The sequence below is a fragment of the Ochotona curzoniae genome, unplaced genomic scaffold, assembly GCF_017591425.1.
Source record: "Ochotona curzoniae isolate NIBS_2020 unplaced genomic scaffold, NIBS_Ocur_1.0 scaffold_3890, whole genome shotgun sequence".
Classification (NCBI taxonomy): domain Eukaryota; kingdom Metazoa; phylum Chordata; class Mammalia; order Lagomorpha; family Ochotonidae; genus Ochotona; species Ochotona curzoniae.
This window is the reverse complement of record NW_024467115.1, coordinates 14,020,934-14,026,933: the sequence shown is the minus strand read 5'-3', so window position 1 is coordinate 14,026,933 and position 6,000 is coordinate 14,020,934. Positions and strand designations below refer to the sequence as shown.

The window sequence follows — 6,000 nt, the reverse complement described above, 5'->3', positions numbered from 1 at the left end:
CTAAACTTTTTAATGTATATTTCTTTCAGGAACAAATGAGCCCAGGCCACAAGCTGCATGGGAAGCAGGGCTGCTGGGACCAGAACCAGTGCCCATATGGGATCCCAGTATGTACAAGGTGAGCACTGGCGCCAGGCCCGAAACTGGGCCTTTTAAAACACTCTCTTGTGTCTGTCATGGGTATATGCATAAAATTCTCAACAAATGATTGCTTTGATGGTTTCCTTCTGGAGTATTGCAGATTGATTTACCAGGAGAATGTGTGTGTGTGTGTGTGTGTGTGTGTGTGTGTGTGTGTGTTTAAAGAAATGCATTCAAATTGCCAGTGTATTTTGGATTGGGAAGAACTCACACAGTTTGCTCATTAATTTTACACTGAGTTGATTTAAAATTTGAACAATGTCCACAACAGCTCTTCATACTGAGTGTATCCAGTTGTGTGCTTCTGGCAGTCAGTTTTCTTGCACAACTTCTGCACTCAAGGTCGAGCTGCATCGTGTGCTTATGGAAGAAAATATAAGTATGTAGTCATTGGTAGGGATTTAACATAGAGAGTTTTCCAGCAGTGTAAGACATAGTAATCTAACAAACTCTAAGTTATTTGTCCTGAGTGTTTTGTGCAGAGGAAACTCTCAGTAACGCATTGTGTAAACATGCTGTGGTGCTGCCAAACAGAACGGAAACACCTGTTTCAGAACGGAAACACCCATTTCTTCTGGTGAATAAAAACAAGACATTTTGAAGAAAGTAGCTAGGCTGGCAGCTAAGCAGATCTTGCCCTTTTCATCCTGGCTGTGGTACTGTGAAAGAGACTTGCTCAGTTAGGTAAGAACGTGGGAATTTTGGAACTTATGAGCAATTATTTTGTTCCCACTTCTGTGGAGCACGGAGAGTATATCATTGTGGCTTTTAGAAGATGTAATCTATGGTTGGGTTTTCACCAGGGAGAGCATTTACCTCTACTTGGGGGATATTCCAGACCCTGAAGCGAACTGGAGTTCCTGAATAAGTACAGTATTAACATCATGTGACTATCCTTAGATTTTTTAACAAAAAGTTGTGATACGATAGATCAACAGCAAAATCACAAAGTTTACGAATAATTTGCTGAGAAATAACCCCTTGATAGCACGGGGGTTAAATGTTTCTAATGCTTTGTGAAGTATAAAATATGGCATATGTCTTGTATCTGGTAAATAACTTGAGATAAGCCTGCTTGATTTCTTGCAGTTTTCTCTAAAAAATAGTATGTGTTTACACAATATTTGTAACAATTGCGTTTCAACAAAAGACAAAGTTGTGATATCTGGGATCTGTGTTTCAAATTACAAGATTTTTCATCTAGGACTACCTACCCTCTTTGTAAGATGAACAAAGATATGACTAAGTGGATGTTCCTAAACAGCCTCACTGTCACCATCATTTACAATGCAATCAATAAAGTGAACAGAAATTAAAGAGGGCTTGAGAAGGAAAGAACTGTTGTTGAGACCACATTTTACCACTTGTTAGCACAGAAATGTGGGGTGTTTTACTTGCTCGACACTTCTGCTCCTTTACAAAATGTAGAAATAAATTCCTTCTCCTACTTCCCTTACAGAGAAAATCGGAGTGTCAAAGAAATAATATACATGAGGCAGTGCAGTGCTCCCTCCAATGTTTGCTATTGCTATTGTTTTTCTAAAAGAAGGAGCTGGGCCTGAACGTCTCTGTGTTTTTATAGCTTGAGAGATTTCAGAATAATTATTAATGCTATGATCAAGATACAATTTTCTTAAAGAAGATACAAAAAAAAAAGAAAGGTCTATATAATAGATTAGGTATAGTTGGTTTTAAAAATAGTTTATATGTAATTTCTTCAAATGGTGAAATAGTGCCTTGAAAAGCTACTTCATTTGCTAATTTTAAGTATACATACACCTGTTTAGAACTACAAGTGTCACATAAAAAAAACTTTAATTAATTTAACAGCTTGGAATTAACTGAAAAGTTAAGTTCAGTATTAAAATATACCAATTTTTCTAATGTGAATCAAGCCTCAACTGAAAACTTTAACCTTTGGAAAAATATTTTCTGACTGTTAACTGTGTTTGCAGAAATCCTAGAACTATGATTCAACACCTATTTACTTATGAGGCTCTTTCTAAATAGATGCTGTAATTTTATAGATTTATACTAAATTATACTCTTTAAGTAGACTTAAAAAGCTGACTTTTGTGAGTGAAAAAGTTTTGAGGATGTGATACTTTAGATAAATTGGGAAGATAAGTGGCTGATGAAATTTCACTTTTATAGGGTCTTGCAGATCCTCACGCAAGTGGGAAGTTTTCAGCTGTGTATAACAAAAGAGAGAAAACAAGTATTTGACATAATGGTAATACAGAAAAATAATCCACAGTTTCTTCATTGGTAACATTTATTCCTGAAAAAGATGATACAAAATCACATGATCATTCTTATGTTTTAAAATATTATCTTTCAGAATGATAACATGTTGGATGTGTCCTTGGGTACTTTTTTCTAATGAAAATTAATTAGAGACACTAAAGAACCCTTATTTTAAAATTTGAAATAGGGTGTTACAGATAGGAAAGGAAGAGAGAAAGAGAGAAAGGGGAGGCGGGGGGGGGCATGAGAGAGATATCGTCAATTGGCTAATTTATTCCCCAAAAGCTTGCAATAGATAGCCAGGGCAGGGCCAGACCTCAGCTAGCAGCCTGGGAACTCCAGCTAAGCCTCCCCAGTGAGCCACAGAGTCCCAAGCATTTGGGACATGATCTGTGGCCTTCTAGGATAAGTTAGCAGAAAGTTGAATCAGAAGAACAGAAACCTAGACTCAAATCTGCAGCATTATAAGGCCCATGCTTACATGCTTCAGTGAATACTAATATTGATAGCATTTCTCTGCTTTTTCTGAACAAAAGAGAAAATCTGAACCTACAGGTCATTATTCTGTCCTCGTCATTCAAAGATTAGCTCACACCAGTTGCAGAGGAGCTAAGAGATCATGGAATGACCCTGCATGTCTCAAAATGCAATAGAATGATCACATCCTTTAGATGCTTTCTTGTAATTATAAAATCCGTGTTTTAAGTTTATTGAGCACTAATTGGAAAACAAGCTGTACTAAGACCTCCACTTTATGTAGTATGTGTCACTGCTTACATTTTAAATGTGGACAGAATATGGACTGTAAATATGAATAGAAACTATTTCATACATGGCATTCAGATTAACTGGAACTAAAGCAAAGCTGTATGCCATGCTAAATGCATAAATGGTGTGTCTGAATGTACTGCCCTCACCTAGTGGTCTGTTTGCTAAAATTTTTTTAAAGCTTATTTTCTGTTGAAATCTCCTTCCTTGTAACTTTCTTTGATCTGTGATTTGGCTTGGCATCACTTTGAAAAGAAACGTTATAATCTGTATCTACATCAAGATTTCTCATGAGAGACCTCTGAAACAGAAAAGAAGCCTTTATGTTACAGTTCACAATTGAGGAAACTTCTAACACAATTGAAAGTTCATTTTTTCTTTACTGATTATTTTTTAAAAACATTTTTAAAAAATTAGTTTATTTTTATTGGAATGGCAGATATACACAGAGAGAGGGAGAGACAGAGAGAAAGATCTTCTGTCAGCTGGTTCACTCCTCAAATGGCTGCAATGGCTGGAGCTGAGCTGATCTAAAGCCAGGAGCCAGGAGCTTCTTCTGAGTCTCCCTATGGGTGCAGGGACTGCTTTCCCAAATCACAAGCAGATAATGGGAAGTGGAGTAGCCAGGATGTGAACTTGTGCTCATATGGTATCTCAGGGTGTGCAAGTCAAGGATTTAGCCGCTAGGCTACTGTGCCAGGCCCTTTTTACTGCTTTGTTAAACATCCCACTAAATGCTGCATTTATTCCCCACAGAAGATGATCCAAATGGGGCCAACTGAAGTTTTTTTGTTTCGAACCATAGCTCTTATGAGCAAATTTGTGATTACACTTAGAATTATGGACAAGGTTCTTCCTATTTGAAGAGTCTGATAAATTGCAAATCTTTCATTTTCCTTCCTAGAAGAACTTATTAAGAGCTCTGTTTTCCCCTTTTCTTATCTCTTCTGTCTTGTCCTACAGTCTGCAGTGTGGCCATTCAAATACTTAATTTTAGCAAAGATGAGCACTACATCATATATGAATTCCAATTTATTTTAAATTAATTTGGGAAAGAAAGAGAGACAGAGAGAGAGAGAGAAGATAAGGGAGATTCCACTTACTGGCTCATTTCCCAAAGGTACACAATGGCTGGGTGTGGACCAGTGCACAATGGCTGGGTGTGGACCAGTGCACAATGGCTGGGTGTGGGCCAATAGGCAAAAATTCAATCCAGGTCTCCACATGGATTAGGAGCTCAACTACCTGATCTGCCACTGCTGCTTTCCAAGGCGCATGTTAACAGGAAGAAATAAATTAGCCAAGAGCCAGAGCCAAGAATTAAACCCAGATAATTCAATGTGGAATATGGGTGACCTAATCAACATTTCAACTACTAGGCCCAGGGTTTACCCCACATGTGAAATTTTTACATAATTATGATATATTAGTATTTAGAAATACACATATGAATGAAGTAAATAACAAGATTTAGCATTGGGTCTAATAACTAAAGTAATTTGAAAATGGGCTAGCCTAAGCTTCATTTCAAGATGGCTGCAGACATGGTACTATGACACAACACATTTTTTTTAAATGATATAGTTCCAGCTCAAGAATTTTTTAATCTATTCTGTTGATTCTTGATCCGAAGGTGTTGTACAATGGGAAAATTAGGTCTCACTTTGACATTTCATGAATCAGTAAATTCAGTAAATTTGAAGCAATGTCTAATTTGGTTTGGCTACTAAACAGTACAAGAATGACTCAGCTGTCTCGCCAAGGACAATTCTATGCTGGGCTAAATATCAGACGCAAGAAGCCCTGCATTGTCAATGACCATCAGTGATCCCCTGACAGTCGTTACCAATATAACACAGACATGATGTTTGACTCTGAGTTTAAGCAGGAGTAAGCAAGGGGAGATAAGAGAAAGTGTTAGATGTCGCACAGATGGTGTTGCTGAAACTTAAGTAAATACAATGGAAAACAAGCAACATTGTAAGACCTGAGATTTCAAACTAAGGCTTCTTAAGAAGGAGTTGTATTTTAAATATTATTTGTAAATATTATTTCATTTCTTGTTGAAAAAAATGAAGGTCTTTAAAAATTAATGTCAAACTAAAAAAAAAAAAACCCTCACAGGCAGTAATATAATCAGCATGATTTATGTCAATTTATGTACAATGATTTTAGACAATACTCTCAACTCTCATAGGACAAAAGATGTTATTAATCACATTGATTTTGGTATTTTTACTTTCTTGCTCCTTTGTTTTTTGTTTATCAGTACAATCTATTGCACGTACAATCCAATTTGATTTCCTCAGATTTGTGACTTTTGACACTGTCTTGGGAAGTGTTGGATTTTTATTTATTCAACAGTTTTTCTGTGGTGGTGGATGTTTCAGATTTACAGCATTCTTTACAGTACTGCCTGGTGCAGCACATTGCAGTCTACTCTCAGAGACTCCATTCCATTTGGCTCCAGCCAGTCATAAGAACATCATTCTTGTGAGTAAATGAGACAAACATGATTCTCTCAATATTATGTGAAAGAAAAGTGTTATAGAGAAGTGAAAGTTGTCTTAAAGGATCAAGACCAGATCTAATGAATTTCCCCCAAATATCCCTGAGTAATACTGAAATATATCTTCTTGTTAAGATGTTAAAATGATTTAGTTTATGGTCTCTGTCCGAGTTAATTTAAGGTCTTACCTGCCTTGTTATCCATTGATCCCCTGGAAGAATTCCAAACACAAATCAACTAGGTCACTGGAGGGCTAAAATTAGTCTTAATGTGGTTGGACCAGGCCATATGTAGGAACTATGAGTTTCATCCAGTCTCCCATATGGTAGTAGCGA

The 6,000-nt window shown here is 36.8% G+C and overlaps 1 protein-coding gene across 1 annotated transcript in view; it reads left to right on the top strand.

Annotated features, from left to right (window-relative positions):
- Positions 1–780: 780 nt before the first annotated feature.
- Positions 781–6,000, top strand: part of VNN1 (vanin 1) — a 44,147-nt gene continuing 38,927 nt past the window's right edge. Inside the window, exon 1 of the mRNA XM_040965551.1 lies at positions 781–825. The gene's annotated coding sequence lies outside the window, so the exon portion shown is untranslated. The remainder of the gene's footprint in view (positions 826–6,000) is intronic.